The 22,819-nt window shown below is 39.5% G+C and overlaps 1 long non-coding RNA gene across 1 annotated transcript in view; it reads left to right on the top strand.

Annotated features, from left to right (window-relative positions):
- The window catches only part of LOC138990407 (uncharacterized), a 182,637-nt gene extending 161,564 nt beyond the window's left edge, over positions 1–21,073 (top strand). The window contains exons 3-4 of the long non-coding RNA XR_011466498.1: positions 18,946–19,088; positions 19,869–21,073. This is a non-coding gene — a long non-coding RNA (uncharacterized lncRNA). The remainder of the gene's footprint in view (positions 1–18,945; positions 19,089–19,868) is intronic.
- Positions 21,074–22,819: the final 1,746 nt, after the last annotated feature.

Here is a 22,819-nt window from a genome sequence, read left to right on the forward strand (position 1 = left end):
ATTTAGTTTTAAGCCAGCTCTTTCACTCTCCTCCTTCACCCTCATCATGAGGCTCTTTAGTTCCTCTTCACTTTCTGCCATTAGGGTGGAATCATCCACATATCTGAGGTTGTTGATGTTTCTCCTGCCTATCTTGATTACAGCTTGTAAATCATCCAGCCTGGCATGTCTCATAATGTGCTCAGTGTATAGATCAAACAAATAGGATGACACAGACAGCCTTGTCATACTCCTTTCTCAATCTTGAACCAATCAGTTTTTCCATACAGGGTTCTAGACTGTTGCTTTTTGACCCACATACAGGTTTCTCAGGAGACAGGTAAGATGGTCTGTTATTTCCATCTCTTTAAGAACTTTCCACAGTTTATTATGATCCACACAAAGACTGCGATAGTCAATGAAACAGAGGTAGATGTTTTGCTAGAATTCCCTAGCTTTCTCTGTGATCCAGCGAATGTTGGCAATTTGATCTCTGGTTCTTCTTCCTTTTCTAAACCCAGCTTGGACATCTGGAAGTTCTTGATTCACATAATGCTGAAGCCTAGCATGCAAGATTTTAAGCATGACCTTACTAGCACAGGAGATGAGTTCGATGGTTAGAACATTCTTTAGTACTACCCTTCTTGAGGATTGGGATGAGGATTGACCTTTTCCAGTCCTGTGGCCACTGCTGGGTCTTCTAGATTTGCTGACATATTGATGCAACATCTTGACGTCATCATCCTTTAGGGTTTAGGGTTTTGAATAGTTCTATTGGAATTCCATTGCATCCACTAGCTTGTATTAACAGCAGTGCTTCCTAAGGCCCACTTTGCTCTCCAGAATGTTTGGTTCTGGGTGGCTGACCACACCATCATAGCAATCCAATTCATCTGGATCTTTTTTATACAGTTCTTCTGTGCATCCTTTCCATCTCTTCTTGATCTCTTCAGGGACTGCTGCTGCTGCTAAGTTGCTTCAGTCATGTCTGACTCTGTGTGACCCCACAGACGGCAGCCCACAAGGCTCCTCTGTCCCTGGGATTCTCCAGGCAAGAACACTGGAGTAGGTTGCCATTTCCTTTTCCAATGCATGAGAGTGAAAAGTGAAAGTGAAGTCGCCCAGTCGTGTCCAACTCTTAGCGACCCCATGGACTGCAGCCCACCAGGCTCTTCCGTCCGTGGGATTTTCCAGGCAAGAGTACTGGAGGTCTCTACCATTTATGTCCATTTATTATCCTTTAATTACCATCTTTGGGCAAAATGTTCACTTGATATTTCCAATTTTCCTGAAGAGATCTCTAGTCTTTGCCCTTCTGTTGTTTTCTTCTTGTTTTATACACAGTTCATTGGAGAAGGCCTTCTTGTCTTTCCATGTTCTTTGGAAATCTGCATTTAGTTGGATATATCTTTCCATTTCTCCCTTGCTTTTTGCTTCTCTTCTTTTTTAGCTATTTGTAAGGCCTCCTCTGATAACCACTTTGCCTTCCTGCTTTTCTTTTTCTTCAGGATGGTTTTGTTCACTGCCTCCTATAGAATATTACGACTTCCATCCATAGTTCTTCAGGCACTCTGCCTACCAGATCTAATCCCTTGAATCTATTTGTTACCTCCACTGCATATTCATAGGTAATCTGATCTGAGTTGTACCTGGCTGGCCTAGTGGTTTTCCTTTCTTTCTTTAGTTTAAGCATGAGTTTTGCTATGAGAAACTGATGATCTGAGCCACAGTCAATTCCAGGTCTCATTTTTTTTCTGACTGTATACAGCTTGTCCATCTTTGGCTACAAAGAATGTAATCAATTTGATTTTGGTATTGGTCATTTGGTGATGTCCATGTGTAATGTTGTCCCTCGTGTTGTTGAAAAAGAATGTTTGCTATAACCAATGCATTCTCTTGGCAGAATTCAGTTAGCCTTTGTCCTGCTTCATTTTGTTCTCCAAGGCCAAAGTTGCCTATTATTCCAGGTATCTCTTGACTTCCTATTTTTGCATTCCAGTCCCCAATGATGAATAGAACATCTTTATTTGGTGTTAGTTCTAGAGGTCTTTTAGGTCTTCATAAAACTGATCAACTTCAGCATGTTCGGCATCAGTGGTAGGGGCATAGACTTGGATTACTGTGATGTTGAATGGCTTGCCTTGGAAATGAACCAAGATCATTCTGTTGTTGTTGAGGTTGCACCCAAGTACTGCATTTCAGATTCTTTTGTTGATTATGATGGCTATTCCATTTCTTTTATGGGATTCTTGCCCACAGTAGTAGATATAATGGTCATCTGAATTAAATTCTCCCATTCGGTCCATTTCAGTTCACTGATTCCTAAGATGTTGATGTTTATTCTTACCATCTCCTGCTTGACCATGTCCAATTTACCTTGATTCATGGACCTAACATTCCAGGTTCCTATGCAATACTGTTTTTGCAACATCAGATTTTACTTTCATCACCAGAGACATCCACAACTGAGTGTCATTTCCGCTTTGGGCTAGCAACTTCATTCTTTCTGGGGCTATTAGTAGTTCTCTGCTCTTCCCCAGTAGCATATCAGACACCTTCAGACCTGGGAGACTCATCTTTTGGTGTCATATATTTTTGTCCTTTTATACAGTTCATGAGGTTCTCAGGGCAAATATACTGGGGTGGCTTTCCATTCCCCACTCCAGTGGATCACATTTTGTTAGAACTCTCCACTATGACCCGTCTGTTTTGGGTGGCCCTACACGACATGGCTCATAGCTTCATCGGGTTATGCAAGCCCCTTCACCACAACAAGAAAGTGATTCATGAGGGGATCTATATCACATAGGTCAGTATTTGGAAAATCAGCTAAGATTCTAGGGACAAACTGAGAGTATGAGTGAGCATAGTCAAAAAACCTAGAGAGCAAGGAGATTAGAAAGCAAGGACTAAAAAGCATCACTAGGAGACCAGGGAGTCTGAGTCAGAGTCAGGGGCCATGGTCAAGGTCATGTTGCCAGGAAAAGCTTCAGATCCAGGAATGAGTTTGCCTAACTGACATATGCACTAAACAGCAGGAGAGAATTTTGATACTGAACCAAGTTCTGGAGACAATTTTGATACTGTAGGAATATTCTAGTTCCCATATCTTTGCACCAGAGAGTGGATAACTAGTCTGAGAGCAAAAGTGGATTTGTTATCCTAGATGAAGGCAATTAAAAAATGCTCTCCAAGTTGTCCATTCACTTGCTAACTCAAATTTAACCTGGAACCTTACAGCTTACCTATAAGCTTTGAGTATTGAAGGTCTTCCATAAATCTTTTGGGGGAGAGAGGTGGGGGTAAAGAAGTCAATGAGTTTGAAATCAGAGCGTGAAGTTTTTGATTATTCAGTAATTGTGAATTACAAATGCTTTGTTAACAATATGTTTTTTTCTTCAATAAAGAGCCAATTTACCACAATCAATTTATTCAACAAATTTAATGGAGTGTCTACCACACATATGCCAGGCACTGTTTTAGGTAATTAGTTCAGTTCAGTCACCCAGTCGTGTCCAACTTTTTGCAGCCCCATGGATTGCAGCACCCCAGGCTTCCCTCTCCATCACCAACTCCCGGAGCTTACTCAAAATCATGTCCATTGAGTTGGTGATGCCATCCAACCAGCTCATCCTCTGTCATCCCCTTCTCCTTCCACCTCAGTCTTTCCCAGCATCAGGGTTTATTCAAATGATTCAGTTCTTTGCATCAGGTGGCCAAAGTATTGGAGCTTCAGCTTCAGCATCAGTCCTTCCAATGAATATTCAGGACTGATTTCCTTTAAGATGGACTTGTTGGATCTCCTTGCTGTCCAAGGGACTCTCAAGAGTCTTCTCCAACACCACAGTTCAAAAGCATCAGTTCTTCAGCACTCAGCTTTCTGTATAGTCTAACTCTCACATCTATACATGACTACTGGAAAAACCATACCTTTGACTAGACAGAACTTTTTTGGCAAAGTAATGGCTCTGCTTTTAAGTATGCTGTCTAGGATGGTCAAAACTTTTCTTCCAAGGAGCAAGTGTCTTTTAATTTTATGGCTGCAGTCACCATCTGCAGTGATTTTGAAGTCCAAGAAAATAAAGTCTGTCACTGTTTCCATTGTTTCCCCATCTATTTCCCATGAAGTGATGGGACCAGATGCCATGATCTTAGTTTTCTGAATGTTGAGCTTCAAGCCTGCATTTGGCCACCTCTTGCCATCTCCTGTTTGTTCACTTCCAATTTGCCTTGATTCATGAACTTAGCATTCCAGGTTCTTATGCAATATTGTTCTTTATAGTATCAGACTTTACTTCCATCACCAGTCACACCCACAACTGGGTGTTGTTTTTGCTTTGGCTCTGTCTGTTCTTTCTGGAGTTATTTCTCCACTGGTCTCCAGTAGCATATTGGACACCTAGTGACCTGGTGAGTTCATCTTTCAGTGTCCTATCTTTTTTCCTTTTCATACTGCTCATGGGGTTCTAAAGGCAAGAATATTGAAGTGGTTTGCCATTCCCTTCTTCAATGGACCACATTTCATCAGAACTCTCCACCATGACCCGTCCATCTTGGGTGGCCCTGCATGGCATAGCTTATAGTTTCATTGAGGTAGACAAGGCTGTTGTCTATGTCATCAATTTGATTAGTTTTCTGTGATTGTGGTTTTCATTCTGTTGGCTCTCTTGGATAAGGATAAAAGCTTATGGAAGATTCCTAATGGGAGAGACTGACTGAGGGGGAAACTGGGTCTTGTTCTGATGGGAGGGGCTGTGCTCAGTAAATCTTTAATCCAATTTTCTGTTGATGGGTGGGGCTGTGTTCCCTCTCTGTTGTTTGACCTGAGGCCAAACGATGGTAGAGTTAATGAAGATAATGGCGACCTCCTTCAAAAGGTCCCATGCATGCACTGCTGCACTGAGTGCCTCTGACCCTGCAACAGGCCACTGCCGACCCACACCTCCACCAGAGACTCCTGGACACTCACGTTAAGTCTGGGTCAGTCTCTTTTGCGGTCACTGCTCCTTTCTCCTGGGGCCTTGTGAGTACAAGGTTTTGTTTGTGTCCTCCAAGAGTCTGTTTCCCACATCCTGTATACTTTCTGGTGGCTCTATGGTGGGGTTAATGGTAACCTCCTCCAAGAGGGCTTATGCCATACCTTGGTCTGCTGCACCCAGAGTCCCTGTCCCTGTGGTAGGCCACTGCTGACCCATACCTCTGTAGGAGACACTCACACACAGTTCTGTCTCAGTCTCTGTGGGGTCTCTGGGTCCTAGTACACACAAGGTTTGTTTGAGCCCTCCGAATGTCTCTGGCAGGTATGGGGTTTGATTCTAAACATGATTTTACTCCTCTTGCCATCTTGCTGGGGCTTCTCCTTTGCCCTTGGATGTGGGGTATCTTTTTTGTTGGGATCCAACATTCTCCTATCAATGGTTGTTCAGCAGCAAGCTGTAATTTTGGATTTCTTGCAGGAGAAAATGAGCGCATGTCCTTCTACTCTGCCATTTATAATAAGCCTCTTAGGTAATTCAGTTCAGTCGCTCAGTCCGACTCTTTGTGACCCCATGAATCACAGCACGCCAGGCCTCCCTGTCTATCACCAGCTCCTGGAGTTCACTCAGACTCACGTCCATCGAGTCAGTGATGCCATCCAGCCATCTCATCCTCTGTCATCCCCTTCTCCTCCTGCCCCCAATCCCTCCCAGCATCAAAGTCTTTTCCAATGAGTCAACTCTTCGCATGAGGTGGCCAAAGTACTGGAGTTTCAGCTTTAGCATCATTCCTTCCAAAGAACACCCAGGGCTGATCTCCTTTAGAATGGACTGGTTGGATCTCCTTGCAGTCCAAGGGACTCTCAAGAGTCTTCTCCAACACCACAGTTTAAAAGAATCAATCCTTTGGCACTCAGCTTTCTTCGCAGTCCAACACTCATATCCATACATGACCACTGGAAAAACCATAGCCTTGACTAGACGGACCTTTGTTGGCAAAGTAATGTCTCTGCTTTTCAATATGCTATTTAGGTTGGTCATAACTTTCCTTCCAACTTAGGTAATTAAGTGGGTGAATAAAACAAAGATCCCTGCTTTTGTAGCCCTCCATTGTAAACAGATAGTATCCAAATGACATAATTAATGATATGGACAAATGAAAATTAGATTAGGATTAAAGGAGTTGGAGGTACAGTAGAAAAAAGAATTTTGATCTGTTATAGCTTGCTTGAAGCAGGTCTCTCTGAGATGTTAATATATGAGCAATCTTGAAAGTGATGTCTATGAGAAAGTGATTACGGCAGAGGAGCCTCTGTTGCAGATGCCCCAGTACTAGAGACTACCTGGAGTTTTCAAGGAACAGCAGAGAGACTGTTGAGGCTTTAGTAGGGTGGGGAGTTTTGAGGGGGTAATAAATGAGGTCAGCACAGTGTTGATACCATTTGAGGGTCAGAACTGTTGAATTTGGAGTGGAACATTCTGATGTTTTTTAAAGGCTCCACTTTGGCTGCTCTTGGAGAATAAACTGGAAGGGATGAGAGAAGCAAGGGCAGAAGTTGGGAACCAGTAAGAGGTTGGTCCAGTAATCCAGGTAAACAAGACATTGCTTTCTTTTGGCTATAGATTGAAAAAAATAAAAAGGCAAAGTAATACCTTGCTACTGCTTTAACTGGACTTAGATCTAACTTAGATCTAAGTAATACCTTGTAACCCTCAGAGTCAGCAAAAGAGCTGCATTTTGAGAGAAATTGTCTGCTGTTTGGTAACCTTTGTTCTTTTAGGACTAGAAGGTGACATAAAATAGCAGAGAGCATGTCTGTCTTCTTTGTACTGCTCTGTGGCATTTCAGGATCTACGAAGGCTGTCCTAGCATTGAGGTTTATGTACTGTCATGCCCAGAATTCTGGTCAACCATTTTCTATGCAAGTTGTGTCCTCAGAACTGATGTTTGAAGCAAAAATACACAGTAGGACATGGACCTTTTTTGTTTTTCTGTTAAAAAAAAAAAAATGCTTTCATGAAAGCCAAATAACTCCTCCGTCAACGGAGAAGAAAGTAAGGGATGTGTCACATTTGGAGGAATAGGCAGGCAAAAGAATGCACTGAGTGTGCAGAAGTTAGATGGAGGTAAAGAAATAATTTAAAGGAAATAAAGCTTCCTGGCTGGGAAGGTAGAACACATCTAGGTCAGATCAGGAAACAGTAAAGTGAAAACCAGGAGGCGTTGAGAAGTCAGGAGCCCTGCCAGGGCACATGCCCACAGCACCATAACTTAGCACCTTTCACTCTTGGTGCCTGGGCATTTCTGAAACTAGTTTTTGATTCTGGGACTCTTTCTTTCTGTGGAACTAGACATTTTTAAAAGCATTTTTTTTTAAATTTTATTTTATTTTTAAACTTTACATAATTGTATTAGTTTTGCCAAATAAAAGCATTTTTTTTAATGAAACTTCTTTAGACCCCAGTTGTGCTAAACTTTATTTTTTACCACCTGTTTTAAAAGGTACTATATTTGATTGTCAAAAACCTTATATATGGCTCCTTAAATTTTTTTATTTTATTTGATACAAGCAAAGGAGTCATGTGTGTATGGAGGGGTTCTTCTTTGCATAAAGTTGTCTGAATTCTGGTAATTTAATGTTCTTTAAATACAAAATTATTTTTACAACTCAGAGTATTAGTGTCTGATGGGTAAATGGAAAGTTGAAGATTCTATATGCTTGAGGATTCTTTTCTCTGTTGTCAAATGCACTTGCTATGTTTTTGGTTAATCAACATGAGTTGTAGAAACCCAACATCTGCCATAGGACCCCTACTGTAGATATTATGGATACTGACTAATACCATAACATCTACATGAATTTGAAAGAAAGGAAAGGAATAAATATGAGGCATTTTCCACATGTGTTGGTTGATAAATCCCATCTAAGTTTCCTTATAATGCACATTCCTACCAAGGCCACAGTTACATAAGATGTGATGTGTGGAACACAGAAAGATTTTGCCTCATTGTTTTTTTTAATTTCTTTTTGACATTCAAAACAGTGAATGAAATGTTCAATCACTGCCTGTTGGGGAGCTCCTGAAGACTTGGGGAAACAGAAATGGAATTAAAAATTGAAGAGGGAGAGGTCAGCTGAGAGGCTGGGAGGTTGTGGTAATGCTGATGGTAAGTCTGTAGAGCATAGGACTGAATAAATTTTCTGTCTCCCTTGTTCTAACTTTTCTTTTTGGCCGGGAATATGTTCAGTTATATTATTTGATACAGGACCTTGTGAACTAACTATTTTTGAGCACATACTGTATAATCCAAACTTTGGCAAGCAATACAGAGGACAGAAACAGGAAATCTAAGACTTGATGCTTTCTTTCAAGAAGGTTCCTATCATATCAGGAGAAAAGACATATGTTCACAAATTAATTTAAACAATGAGACATATAATTGTATCTGTGAATATGTGGTAAAGATGATGTATTCTGCAATACAACTAGAACTTTCATAAATGTCCTCCTCCCCTCAGAAATGGGCCATCATATTCAGGACTTAACAGAAAGGCACTGGTCTAATGACTACCTTAATATCAAACTCAAACTGTAGCAAATGAGGTATTTGCTCAAGGTATTTTTATGGAAACAGCAATCTATGATGAGATATAAATGTAAGGTTTTTGGAAATTGAAATGCAAAGATATAATGATAGAATTAATTCTATATGATGACTCATTTTAAAGTACCAAAATTAAAAAATAATAGAATAAGTTCTAGGTAAGTTTTATTTGGACTACAGTTTTAAAGTTCATAGTATTTGTACATCAAAAGCAAACTAGTAAAGATATTTTGATTATTGGGAGATTTCATTAAGAAAGCCAGATTCTCGGCTTCTTTTGAAACTTCTGAAGACCTAGCTCCTCCAGGCCAGCATTCTCATAAGCAACCATCTTCCAGAGCTGAGGGGCAGAAGTGCTTTGGTTTTCCATAGCCTCATCCTTCTTATTCTTTCTTTTTTCCCTCACCATGCTTTAGTAGTTGATGTTTGTTACCTAGGTAGCTCCCTGTTGGCATTTCAATTTGTGACTCCCTGATGAGGCCCAGCCTCCACCAAATGCGGTCATGCCATTCTTCCTCCTTAAATTTGTCACCTTTAATTTCACTTCTCCAGGCAACCCATTCCAATATTGGACACCCATTTGTTTACTGCAGAAAAGCTCTCTCCCTGCACTAAGCCTTAATCTGTATTCTTCTAACCCTTATAATTTCCCCTAGTTTTATCCTTTAAAGTAGGAGTCCCAACCTCCAGGCTGAGGACTAGTACCTCCTGTCAAATTAGTAGCAACATTAGATTATAAACAAAGTGCGCAATAAATGTAATGCACTTGTACCCTTCTGGAACCATCCCCCACCCCTGGTCCATGGAAAATGTCTTCCACCAAATCAGTCCCTGGTACCAAAAAGATTTGAGACCACTGCCAGTTTAAAGCAAACATCTTTTCTTCCTCCTTCATAGGATATACCTTCAAATGCATATAACTATCAAACAATGCCAAGAAACTCCATTTCAAGAAAATTCCTTGTTGTCCACCCTGACCCTAAACATTCCTTATGCTACTCTTTTTTTTTTTAAGTTCTGTGATTCTTTTCAATTCAGTTTACTATATTGAGCTGATTGTAAATTCACATGAAATTGTAAGAAATAAAACATAATGACCCAATGTACCCCTGACCCAGTTTCCCTCAATGGTAATATCTCGTAAAACCACAGTATGATATCAAAACCAGGATATTGATATCAATACTGTCAAAACACAGAGTATTTTCAGCACACAAGGATATATCATATTTCCTTTTTATAATCACACCGATACCTGTTTCTTTCCTTTTCTGTCACTCTCTAGTGTATTTTCTAATTCTATAGTTTTGTGATTTCAAGAATGTCATATAAATGGAATTATATATTATATAGCCTTTTAGGATTTGTATTTTTCACTTAACGTATTATCTGGAGATTCATCTATGTGGTTATGTGTATTAATAATTCTTTATTATCATTGAGTAGTATTTTGTGGTATGTATATACCAGAGAATTTAAGTATTTACCATTGAAGGACATTGGATTGTTTCCAGTTTTTTTACTACTGTGAATAAAATTATACACATTCATGTACAGATTTGTCTGTGAATTTAACTCTTCATTTCTTTGGGATAAATGCCCTAGACTGCAACTGCTGATACTATGGTAATACAATATTTAGCCTTTTAAGAAATTGCCAAGTTATTTACCAGAGTGACTATGTTATTTACATTGCCATGAGCAATGTGTGAGTGATCCAGGTATTTCTTATTCTTGGTCTAGTCAAGGCTATGGTTTTTCTTGTGGTCATATATGGATGTGAGAGTTGGACTGTGAAGAAGGCTGAGTGCCGAAGAATTGATGCTTTTGAACTGTGGTGTTGGAGAAGACTCTTGAGAGTCCCTTGGACTGCAAGGAGATCCAACCAGTCCATTCTGAAGGAGATCAGTCCTGGGATTTCTTTGGAAGGAATGATGCTAAAGCTGAAACTCCAGTCCTTTGGCCACCTCATGCGAAGAGTTGGCTCATTGGAAAAGACTCTGATGCTGGGAGGGATTGGGGGCAAGAGGAGAAGGGGACGACAGAGGATGAGATGGCTGGATGGCATCACTGACTCGATGGACGTGAGTCTGAGTGAACTCCAGGAGTTGGTGATGGACAGGGAGGCCTGGCGTGCTGCGATTCATGGGGTTGCAAAGAGTTGGACACGACTGAGCGACTGAACTGAACTGACTGACCAGTTTTATTTATTTTAATTATTTTCATATGTGTAGTGATATCTCACTACAGTTTTAATTTGCAACCCTCTAATGGGTAATGATGTTGAACATCTTTTCATGTGTTTACTGACATCTGTATATTTTCTTTGGTGAAATGTCTCAATGTCTCTTGTATGTTCTCTAATTGGATTGTTTGCTTTTTTACTGTTGAAACTTGAGAGATTTTAAAAATATTCTAGATGGAGGCATAACTTGGAGATATTGCAGGTTTGGTTCCAAATCACTGCAGAAAAGCAAATATTGCAATAAAGCTAGTCACATGAATTTGTTTGGTTTTGTGGTACATATAAAAGTAATGTTCATACGATACTGTAGTCTATGAAGGGTGTAAAAAGCATTACGTCTAAAAATACATCTTAAAATACTTTTAACTTCATTAAAAGTACTTTATTGCTAAAAATGCTAACCATCATCTGAACCTTTGGTGAGTTGTAATCTTTTTGCTGGTGGAGGGTCTTGGCTTGATGCTGATGGCTGCTAATTAATCAGGGTGGTGATTGCCGAAGGTTGGGATGACTGTGACAATTTTTTAAAATGAGACAACAATGAAATTTGCCATAAATCTGTTGGGCATGTTTGTGTGGGATTTATTTCTGCCTTCTCTACTTTGTTTTATTGATCTTTTGTCTATCCTTCCACCTATACCACCTAGTCTTGATCACTGGATAAACTAATTTCTGGTACTTCATCTTTCTTTTACAAAATTATTGTAGCTAATCCAGTTCCTTTGTCTTTACAAATGAATTTTAGAATAATCTTGTCAGTATCTACAAAAAAATCCTGTTGAGATTTTGACAGATGATGTGACAAGTTTGTAAATCAATTTGGGGAAAAGAGACAAATTTACTATGCTGAATCTTTCAAGACATAAACATGGTATGTCTTTTCATTTATTTATATCTTCTTTGATTTTTTCATTAGTGTTGTGTAGATAAAGCATGTACGTTCTGCATATGTTTTGTTAGATTTACAGTTAAGTATTTTACCTTTTGAGTATTGTCTTTTACATTCTGGTGTCCATTTTTAGTATATAAATATATAATTGAATTTTGTATGTTTATCCTGAATTCTACAACCTTGCTGAACTCACTTAGTTCTGTGTGTTTCTTCCTTCCTTCTTTTCTTTTTTGTTGATTCCTTGGGATTTTAAATGTTGTCAATAAGGCCATCTGTAATTAGGGACAGTTGTATTTTTTCCTTTCATATCTGTGTGCCTTTAACTTTTTTTTTTTTTTTTTTTTTTTTGCCTTAATGCACTGGCAAGAACTTCCAGCACTATGTTGATAAGAGTTGTGAGAGCTGACTTCCTTACCTTGTCCCCAGTCTTGTGGGGGAAGTATTCAGCTTTTCACAGTCAAGTATAATGTCTTTCCCTGTGGTTCAGATGGTAAAGAATCTGCCTGCAAAGTAGGAGATCCAGGTTTGATTACTGGGTTAGGAAGATCCCTTGGAGAAGAGAATGGCTACTCAGTCCAGTATTCTTACCTGGAGAATTCCATCGACAGAGGAGACTGGCAGGCTATGGTCCACGGGGGTCACAGAAAGCTGGACATGACTGGGCGACTAACACTTCCTTACAATGTCAGCTGCGGGGTTTTTGATAGATCTTTATCAAGGTGTGGAAGTTTCTTTCTATTCCTATTTTTCTTAGAGCTTTTATAGTTAATGAGTGTTTAATTTTATCAAATGATTTTTCTGCACCATTTATATGATCATGGGATTTTTATTCTTTAGCTCCTTAGCATGGTGGATTACACTGGGTTTCAAAGATTGCACTTTTACAAGCCTGAAATAAACTCCATTGGTCATGGTGTATAATTTTTTAAAAATATATTTCTGAATTCAATTTGCTAAGAATTGTTCTATTCTTCCTTCCTTCTTCTCTCTCCCCTTGCTTTGTTCTTATATTCCTTCTTTAATTTCTTCCTATTTTCTTTTTTGCACTGTTTTTGTCTTTGGTATCAGCTTCATAAAATGAGTTGGGAACTATTTCCACCTCTTATTTCTTTTTTTTTTTTTCTCTTATTTCCTGAAAGAGATACTGTAGAATTGTGACAATGATGTCTTCAGAAAATGTGGGGCCTAGAAATTCCTTTTTTGGAAGTTTTAAAAATACAAATTCAATTTCCTTGATATCAGTTCAGTTCAGTTCAGTCGCTCAGTCATGTCCGACTCTGCAACCCCATGAATCGCAGTGTGCCAGGCTTCCCTGTCCATCACACTCCCCAAGTTTACCCAAACTCATGTGCATCAAGTTGGTGATGTCATCCAGCCATCTCATCCTCTGTTGTTCCTCCTGCCCCCAATCCCTCCCAGCATCAGAGTCTTTTCCAATGAGTCAACTCTTTGCATGAGGTGGCCAAAGTATTGGAGTTCTGGTCTCCTTTAGGATGGACTAGTTGGATCTCCTTGCAGTCCAAGGGACTCTCAAGAGTCTTCTCCAACACCATAGTTCAAAGGCATCAATACTTCAGTGCTCAGCTTTCTTCACTGTCCAACTCTCACATCCATATGTGACCACCAGAAAAACCATAGCCTTGACTAAATGGACCTTTGTTGGCAAAGTAATATCTCTGCTTTTCAATATACTATCTAGGTCGGTCATAAATTTCCTTCCAAGGAGTAAGCATCTTTTAATTTCGTGGCTGCAATCAGCATCTGCAGTGATTTTGGAGCCCCCCAAAATAAAGTCTGACACTGTTTCCACTGTTTCCCCATCTATTTCCCATGAAGTGATGGGACCAGATCCCATGATCTCAGTTTTCTGATGTTGAGCTTTAAGCCAACTTTTTCACTCTCCTCTTTCACTTTCATCAAGAGGCTTTTTAGTTCCTCTTCACTTTCTGCCATAAGGGTGGTGTCATCTGCATATCTGAGGTTATTGATATTTCTCCCAGCAATCTTGATTCTAGCTTGTGCTTCTTCCAGCCCAGTGTTTCTCATGATGTACTCTGCATATAAGTTAAATAAGCAGAGGACTACTTAAATTATTTCTTTCATATTGGATAAGTTGTAGCAGTTTGTGTTTTTCACAAATGGAATTGGCCTAGTTCATCTAAGTTGTCAAACTACGGTATCAAGTTGTTTGTTTTATATCCTTATGGTCATTTTGTCTACAAAGTCTGCAGTGACTTCCTATTTCATCCCTGATACTGATTGTTTCTGTCATGTCTTTCTCTTTTTGTTCTTTGTTAGTCTCGCTAGAGGTTTGGATATTTTCATATTACAAGGCTCTGGATCCTATTTGAACCTAATTTTACTGGATTTCTCTAACATTGCCCTGGCTGGGAAGGGAGGAAAGGACACTGCTTCATTACTGCCAAGAGGAGATAGGAGTCCAATTCCCCATTTTGTCTGTGTTGATACTGAGGTGAAGGTTACCAATTACTTCTAGGTGTTGAGGGGATTTCTGGTCCCCACATGGTCTCCACTGTACTGTGTGGAGGCCTTGATACCACTGAGGAATCATGAATGTCCTGACTCTCCACTAGGCCTCTGTTGATACCACCCCGGAAACAATGTGGAAAGGTACCTCAGAACTTCCAGATGGAGGCGGAAGTGCTGGTTTCCATAGACTCTCCACCTGCACTGTGGGAAAGTTACCTGCTTGAGGTAATAATGGTCCCAGATCTCCGTTTGGCCTCTCTTACACCACTCAGATAGGGGTCTGGGGACACCTCATTATAGTTTCATGAAGATAGAAGTCCAAACTTCCCACTTGGCCTCTAGAGCTCTGAATATGAAGGTAGGGGTGTAGTTTTTTTCTGTGGTGTTTGTCTAGATTAGATAAGTTATTGTTTAAAAGTCTTATCACTTGGTAAACTTGCTCTTTATTTGGCTAGACACAGGAGGTTTTACTAAGGATTTTTCTTTCCTTTTTCCTGTGCACACTGGTATTTCTAGATTGTCAACTTCTTAAGTTCCTAGTCAGGAATATATGAGGCAAAAAGAAAACTCAGGGAACTCACCACCATGATATTCTTTGGGTCCTTAAGTCTGTAGCTGATCAGATAAATAAATGACCCAATTAAAAAATGGGCCAAACAACTAAATAGACATTTCTCCAAAGAAGACATACAGATGGCTAACAAACACATGAAAAGATGCTCAACATCACTCATTATCAGAGAAATGCAAATCAAAACCACTATGAGGTACCATTTCATGCCAGTCAGAATGGCTGTGATCCAAAAGTCTACAAGCAATAAATGCTGCAGAGGATGTGGAGAAAAGGGAACCCTCTTACACTGTTGGTGGGAATGCAAACTAGTACAGCCACTATGGAGAACAGTGTGGAGATTCCTTAAAAAACTGGAAATAGAACTGCCTTATGATCCAGCAATCCCACTGCTGGGCATACACACTGAGGAAACCAGAAGGGAAAGAGACACGTGTACCCCAATGTTCATCGCAGCACTGTTTATAATAGCCAGGACATGGAAGCAACCTAGATGTCCATCAGCAGATGAATGGATAAGAAAGCTGTGGTACATATACACAATGGAGTATTACTCAGCCATTAAAAAGAATGCATTTGAATCAGTTCTAATGAGGTGGATGAAACTGGAGCCTATTATACAGAGTGAAGTAAGCCAGAAAGAAAAACACCAATACAGTATACTAATGCATATATATGGAATTTAGAAAGATGGTAACACTAACCCTGTATACGAGACAGCAAAAGAGACACTGATGTATAGAACAGTCTTTTGGACTCTGTGGGAGAGGGAGAGGGTGGGATGATTTGGGAGAATGGCATTGAAATATGTATAATATCATATATGAAACGAGTCGCCGGTCCAGGTTCGATGCCCGATACTGGATGCTTGGGGCTGGTGCACTGGGATGACCCAGAGGGATGGTATGGGGAGGGAGGAGGGAGGAGGGTTCAGGATGGGGAACACATGTATACCTGTGGCATATTCATTTTGATATATGGCAAAACCAATACAATATTGTAAAGTTAAATAAAATAAAATTTAAAAAATCATAAAAAATAAAAATAAAAAGAACAAATAAAAAAGATATTCAGTTCCTTTGTTGTTCTTGTCATATTTCAAGTGCTCAAAAGTCACATGTGGATAGGCTACCTTTTGGGTAGTGAATGGTGGAATTCTCCATTGCTGCAGAAAATTCTTTTGGACACTTTGGCTAGAGAATATTCTATTTTTCTTACTTCTTGCTCTCGTCTTGCCTTCTAGGCCTTTGACTTTTGGATGTAATATTTTTTATTTTACAGTTTTCCTATTTGATGCTGAAGATCCATCCCATTCACCTTTCATTCTTGACTCTGATACTGCCATCAGCCTTAGTTGAATAATTCCTGACAATCCTCACCAAAGAATTGACCTCTGACATCTTTTGATTTGGGTTTGGGATTCATCACTTAATACATAATGGCCTCAACCTGCTTACACCTGAGCTAAGACAGTTACCCCCCCTGACTTGGCATTAGCAACTAGTTTGTCTCCTAGCAAATAATACTCTGAGTGAAGTAACCCTAGAATATTAGTCCATAGCTTTCCTATTCTGTCTTTAACTCACTGATCCTCAGAGTACTGCTCTTACCTTTCATAATCTGAAATTGTAGGTAGTAAGGTTTTATTACTCTGCTATAATAGGACTTCATTTTAGAGTCATTATTGTGAAAAAAAGTTTTCAAAATGTGGTTAATGCTAAATGAACAATATTTTTTGATATTGCAAGAGAGAAAATCGAAGCGGAGGCTTGCACTAACAGTTACTTGGAAGAAAGTTGGAACATAAATTCCAGATAGATGATAAATTTGTGAAGCTATTTGTACTATACTCAGAGCAATGATGCATGCAATTGGAAACCATCAACTGCTCTGCACTATTGCCCTAAATGCTAACTGGCAGTGTTTCCATCCACAGAAACATTTCTTAACTAAAAAGCAGTAAATTCAGCTTCATATATATATTTTTTTAAATTCTAAGTTCTACAATTAACTCCTTTTAAAGCCTCCTGTGTGTGAGTCACTCAGTTGTGTCCAACTGTTTGAGACTCCATGGACTGGAGCACTTGAAATATGACAGGCCAGAATACTGGAGTGGGTTGCCATTTCCTTCTCTAGAGGTCTTCGCAACCCAGGGATTGAACCTAGTCTCCTGCATTGGAGACAGAATCTTTACCATCTGAGCCACCAGGGAAGCCATTTAAAGAAACATGACCAATTAAACATAACTTGTGATTAATTATGTATAAAAATGTTAAGATTTTTTCCTTGATGTTAACTTGTCATGCACAGAGAAAGATTGCTAAGGGAGGAATTTTGCAATAAAGTGAAGATAGAGGCAAAGGAGAACAAATTAAGGTTGGCAAATTATTAGGAAATGTAATCAATCTTCAAGTATCTAAGGATTTACTAGTTTGTCTATGTATTTCTTCATCTGTTAGGGAATTGCAGGAAAAAAGAATAAAGTGGAAGCTTAATCATTGATTAAAACCAGTCTAAAACTTAATTGCATCACTAAGTATAGTCCTTTTCACAAAATGGGCACTTGATAAAACCATGGAATTGCAGATAAAGGAAAGATGGACCACCACAAATTAAAATCAGTGAATTTAAAAGGTCTTCTATGAGGAAAGTACACTACTAAGAATTCCACAGAGAAGAGAAAATAATTCATAGATTCTAAGTGATGAGAAATGTATCTGTCATGAATGAAAAACAGTGCCTATGACATTTTCATATAATTTTGTAAGATAGTCTATATAGTATTATATATGTATATGTTTTTATAGTTGAATATTAGAAATATATCCCAAAGGCATATTTATATTAGAAATTTTGATTTTTTTAATTAATAACTAATATTTTATGAGACATACTTTGCCAACAAAGATCCGTCTAGTCAAGGCTATGGTTTTTCCAGTGGTCATGTATGGATGTGAGAGTTGGACTGTGAAGAAAGCTGAGCACTGAAGAATTGATGATTTTGAACTATGGTGTTGGAGAAGACTCTTGAGAGTCCCTTGGACTGCAAGCAGATCCAACTAGTCCATCCTAAAGGAGACCAGTCTTGGGTGTTCATTGGAAGGACTGATGCTGAGGCTGAAACTCCAATACTTTGGCCACCTCATGCAAAGAGTTGACTCATTGGAAAAGACTCTGATGCTGGGAGGGATTGGGGGCAGGAGGTGAAGGGAACAACAGAAGATGAGATGGCTGGATGGCATCACCGACTTGATGCACATGAGTTTGGGTAAACTCGGGGAGTGTGATGGACAGGGAGGCCTGGCACACTGTGAATCATGGGGTCACAAAGAGTCGGACACGACTGAGCAACTGAACTTAACTGAACTGAATATTTTATGAGTACATCTAATAAAACTCAATTTAAAATAAATCATATTAAACTATTGTCTTTTTGTTTGACCACAATAGAAATCCTACTGTAAGGATACCATGAAAGTACTTATCAGACACCTCTCCTTTTGAAAATATGTATGTTAAAACTGTTCTAAGTTTAGTTGTATTATTTAAAAAACCATTGTTGTGTTAAAAAACCAACATAGATTTTAAAGCATTGTTAAACATGTTTCTTCAACTTACAATAATCTAAAATGAATTATTTTATTTTCTCCTGTTTAAAAAGTAGAAGAAAAATTGAGCAAGTAAATTGGGGAAGTCTCTTTATTTTTTGTATTTGGGCAGATCCCATATGCCACCATAAAAATGTTCTCTTTTTACTCACTTGAACTTTAATTATATAGACTAAAGCCTGCATTTTATTGTTTCTGTTGCCCTTTTTGTAGTTGGAGGTAGCTGTACACTTTGGTGTTTTTTTTCTCTACCAAACTTTCTCTCCTTTAAAATTATCTTTCATGTGGGCCCATGCCACAGTTGATGTGCTTTGGGATGGAGACCTGAACCAAGAGCTAACAATCCACAGCTGATGCAACTGGGACTCATGTTCATTCAGTGATAGGTTGTTAATTGGCTATGTTGTTTAGTTGCTCAGTCTTGTCCAACTCTTTTGAGACCTCACAAACAAGCTGCCAGGCTCTTCTGTCCTTGGGGTTTCCTAGGCAAGAATATTGGAGTGGGTTGCCATTTCATTCTCCAGGGGATCTTCCCAACCCCCAATACAAAATAAAACTTTTTTTTTTTTTTTTAAAGATTCTACCTCCAAAAAAAAAAAGAAAGAAAAGAACAGCCTGAGACGGGAGCTGGGATAACACAGCCAAGTTGGTCATGCCCATGCCTAGGAAGCTGGTCACAGGGAGAGCAGAGACCTGGGTGATATCTGAGAGCGACAGATGGTAAGCCAAGCCTTAATTATACGTTTTTAGTTCCATTTCTGAAATGGTTGTGGTCTGCTGCTGCTGCTGCATCGCTTCAGTTGTGTCCGACTCTGAGCAACCCCATAGACGGCAGCCCACCAGGCTCCCCCGTCCCTGGGATTCTCCAGGCAAGAACACTGGAGTGGGTTGCCATTTCCTTCTCCAATGCATGAAAGTGAAAAGTGAAAGTGAAGTCGCTCAGTCGTGTCAGACTCTTCGCGACCCCATGGACTGCAGACCACCAGGCTCCTCCGTCCATGGGATTTTCCAGGCAAGAGTACTGGAGTGGGGTGCCACTGCCTTCTCCATCTAGTTGTTCTTTATTCCTCTCTTTGAATGCCCATGACATATGCATATTTACCTTTAAGTCCTGTTTTCATTAAGCTAGGTTAAGAGAACTTCTGTTGCTTGTAACCAAATATAATATGCTTTTACTAAACATAGTTTTTTACATTCTTCCCTGAATATTTTTCTTAACATATCTCCTTCTTTTATTTAACCTATAATTCTTCCTTAATCCTGTTGGATATTATTGTTTTTATTAATTTATACCAAATTAAAATTAATACAACTATAACTTTATCATTTAGTAGTTACCTTAGGAGTTTTAAACTATATTTTGAAACAATATATAAATTCTATTATATTCTTTTAAATACTTTTTCTGTATGAATAATATAAAACAATATGAAACAAAGGCATTTTCTGATTCTGAAGCTTTTAAGTGTCACAGGTCATAATTTTGATAAATCTAATCAGCAGGTTTTATTAGATGCTGGGAGCCAGCGTGAGGAACTCCGCCCGTGGCAAAGGTCATGAAGAAGGAGGCTCGGCATACACAAAGGCGGGATTGAGCCTCAGGAGTCCCCCTGGAAATTCTTGAGCATCTACCCCCCAAACCAGAGTCTGCCTACTTTACTGCTTTGTGCTGTCACCTACACCTCTGACTTTACAGGGGGCTGTCCCCCACCACCTCTCTCTGAAAAAGAGTTAAATTACAGCTCCAGATGATAAAGTTCCTGGGCGTGACAAGAGTGTTTCAACCTACAAACTTCTTTGGAAGTTCTCTAGCCTGCCTGAACAGGTTCTTCCGGCCACATGTGATTGTTCACAGCTTCCCAACCATGAGAGGCATGAGATGTTCTAAACTGTCTAAATACAGATTCCTTTGAGCAGTTAAAAGATTGATTAGAAATTGTATTGGTGAAGGGTTTTTCACTTGTTGGGCCAATGTTTGCTGCTGTTTCCACATCCCTTACCTACTGTGTCCCTGGGAGTGTATTGATTAACATAATTGGTGTATAGGAGTATAAGTAGTAGCTTTAATGTTTGTAACCTTGGACCCTTGAGTTAATTCTTTTCTTGTTATAGCCCACCACACCTTTGCCCTATAGGAATGCAACTTTATCTAATGCTTTTGGAGGGTGGTGCCTGACTTTAGAATAATCACCTTTAGAGAAAAATAAGTTTTCTGAAGAAAGGGTCATAAAATGTTAACAGGCCTCCTGGCTAGAAGATGATGTAAATCACTTAAAATTTTGCATATGATAAGTTTGCAGGAAGAAAGCCTGGCTTACTGCATGACTCTACCCCTTCCCCCATTATCCTCTATCCATAACTTAAGGTATAAAAACTACTTTGGAAAATAAAGTGCAGGCCTTGTTCACCGAAGCTTGGTCTCCCCATGCCGTTCTTTCTCTAACCTTCTGGCTGAATTCCCATCTGGAGCGTGGAGGCTCGTCAAGCCTACTAATTATTACTGGGCTTCTAAGATCTGACCGTGGAGGCCTTAGTGTCTCCTCTCCTTCGGGAGAACGGGAGGACTCCTGTGGCCTACGTAGGTGGTGCCAATTCCTTGCCTTGGAATTTTATTGGCTTTCCACGTAAACCAAGTTATTCAGCCTCTTTTCTCTGCTGAATTTTCCTATTGAGCTATCCTTATTCTATTACTCTTTATATCTCTAATTAATATTTAATTAAAGCTATTGTATCCAGTTCACTGATGCCGTCCCTGCTTCGAATTCCCTGGATCCACCGGGGCTGGACCCCAGCAATTAGTGTTGCTGACACTTTATTATATGAGCCAGAATTAATGTCTGTATTCCATCAATGCAACAATCAGTAACAACTGTCAGTTTCATGTCATACAGATATGTAATTAATTCATTTTCTGCTCCTCTTTACCCGATTTAGTGTAAGGTAAAGATAGCTGTTTTCTATTTAGCCATTACCTTCCAGATTAAAGGTTCAGTTCAGTTCAGTTGCTCAGTCATGTCTGACTCTTTGCGCCTCCATGGACTGCAGCACGTCAAGCCTCCCTGTACATCACCAAATCCTGGAGTTTATTCAAACTCACATCCGTTGAGTCGGTGATGCCATCCAACCATCTCATCCTCTGTTTTCCCCTTCTCCCACCTTCAGTCTTTCTCAGCATCACGGTCTTTTCCAATGAGTCAGTTCTTTGCATCAGGTGGCCACAGTTTTGGAATTTCAGCTTCAACATCAGGCCTTCCAATGAACACCCAGGACTGATCTCCTTTAGGATGGACTGGTTGGATCTCCTTGCAGTCCAAGGGACTCTAAGAGTCTTCTCCAACACCACACTTCAAAAGCATCAATTCTTTGGCACTCAACTTTTTTTCATAGTCCAAGTCTCACGTCTATACATGAACTACTGGAAAAACCATAGCCTTGACTAGACGGACCTTTGTTGGCAAAGTAATGTCTCTGCTTTTTAATATGCTATCTAGATTAGCCATAGCTTTTCTTCCAAAGAGTAAGCATCTTTTAATTTCATGGCTTCAGTCACCAGCTGCAGTGATTTTAGAGCCCCCTCCCCAAATAGAGTCAACCACTGTTTCCACTGTTTCCCATCTATTTGCCATGAAATAATGGGACCGGATGTCATGATCTTAGTTTTCTGAATGTTGAGCTTTAATCCAACTTTTCACTCTCCTTTTTCACTTTCATTAAGAGGCTCTTTAGTTCTTCTTCGTTTTCTGCCATAAGGGTGGTGTCATCTGCATATCTGAGGTTATTAATATTTCTCCTGGCAATCTTGATTCCAGCTTGTGCTTCATCCAGTCCAGTGTTTCTCACGATGTACCCTGCGTATAAGTTAAATAAGCAGGGTGACAATATACAGCCTTGATATACTCCTTTCCCCATATGGAACCAGTCTGTCGTTCCATGTCCAGTTCTAACTGTTGCTTTCTGAACTGCATACAGATTTCTTAGGAGGCAGGTCATGAAGTCTGGTATTCCCTTCTCTTTCAGAACTTTCCACAGTTCATTGTGATCCACACAGTCAAAGGCTTTGGCATAGTCAATAAAACAGAAATAGATGTTTTTCTGGAACCCTCTTTCTTTTTCGATGATCCAACAAATGTTGGCAATTTGATCTCTGGTTCCTCTGCCTTTTTAAAAAACCAACTTGAACATCTGGAATTTCATAGTTCATGTACTATTGAAGGCTGGCTTGGAGAATTTTGAGCATTACTTTGCTAGCGTGTGAGATGAATGCAATTGTGTGGTAGTCTGAGCATTGTTTGGCATTGCCTTTTTTGGGGATTGGAATGAAAACTGACCTTTTCCAGTCCTGTGGCCACTGCTGAGTTTTCCAAATTTGCTGGCATATTGAGTGCAATACTTTCACAGCATTTTGAAATTTCACATCACTTTTCAGGATTTGGAATAGCTCAACTGGAATT

Source organism: Bos mutus, chromosome 2 (assembly GCF_027580195.1).
Source record: "Bos mutus isolate GX-2022 chromosome 2, NWIPB_WYAK_1.1, whole genome shotgun sequence".
Taxonomy (NCBI): domain Eukaryota; kingdom Metazoa; phylum Chordata; class Mammalia; order Artiodactyla; family Bovidae; genus Bos; species Bos mutus.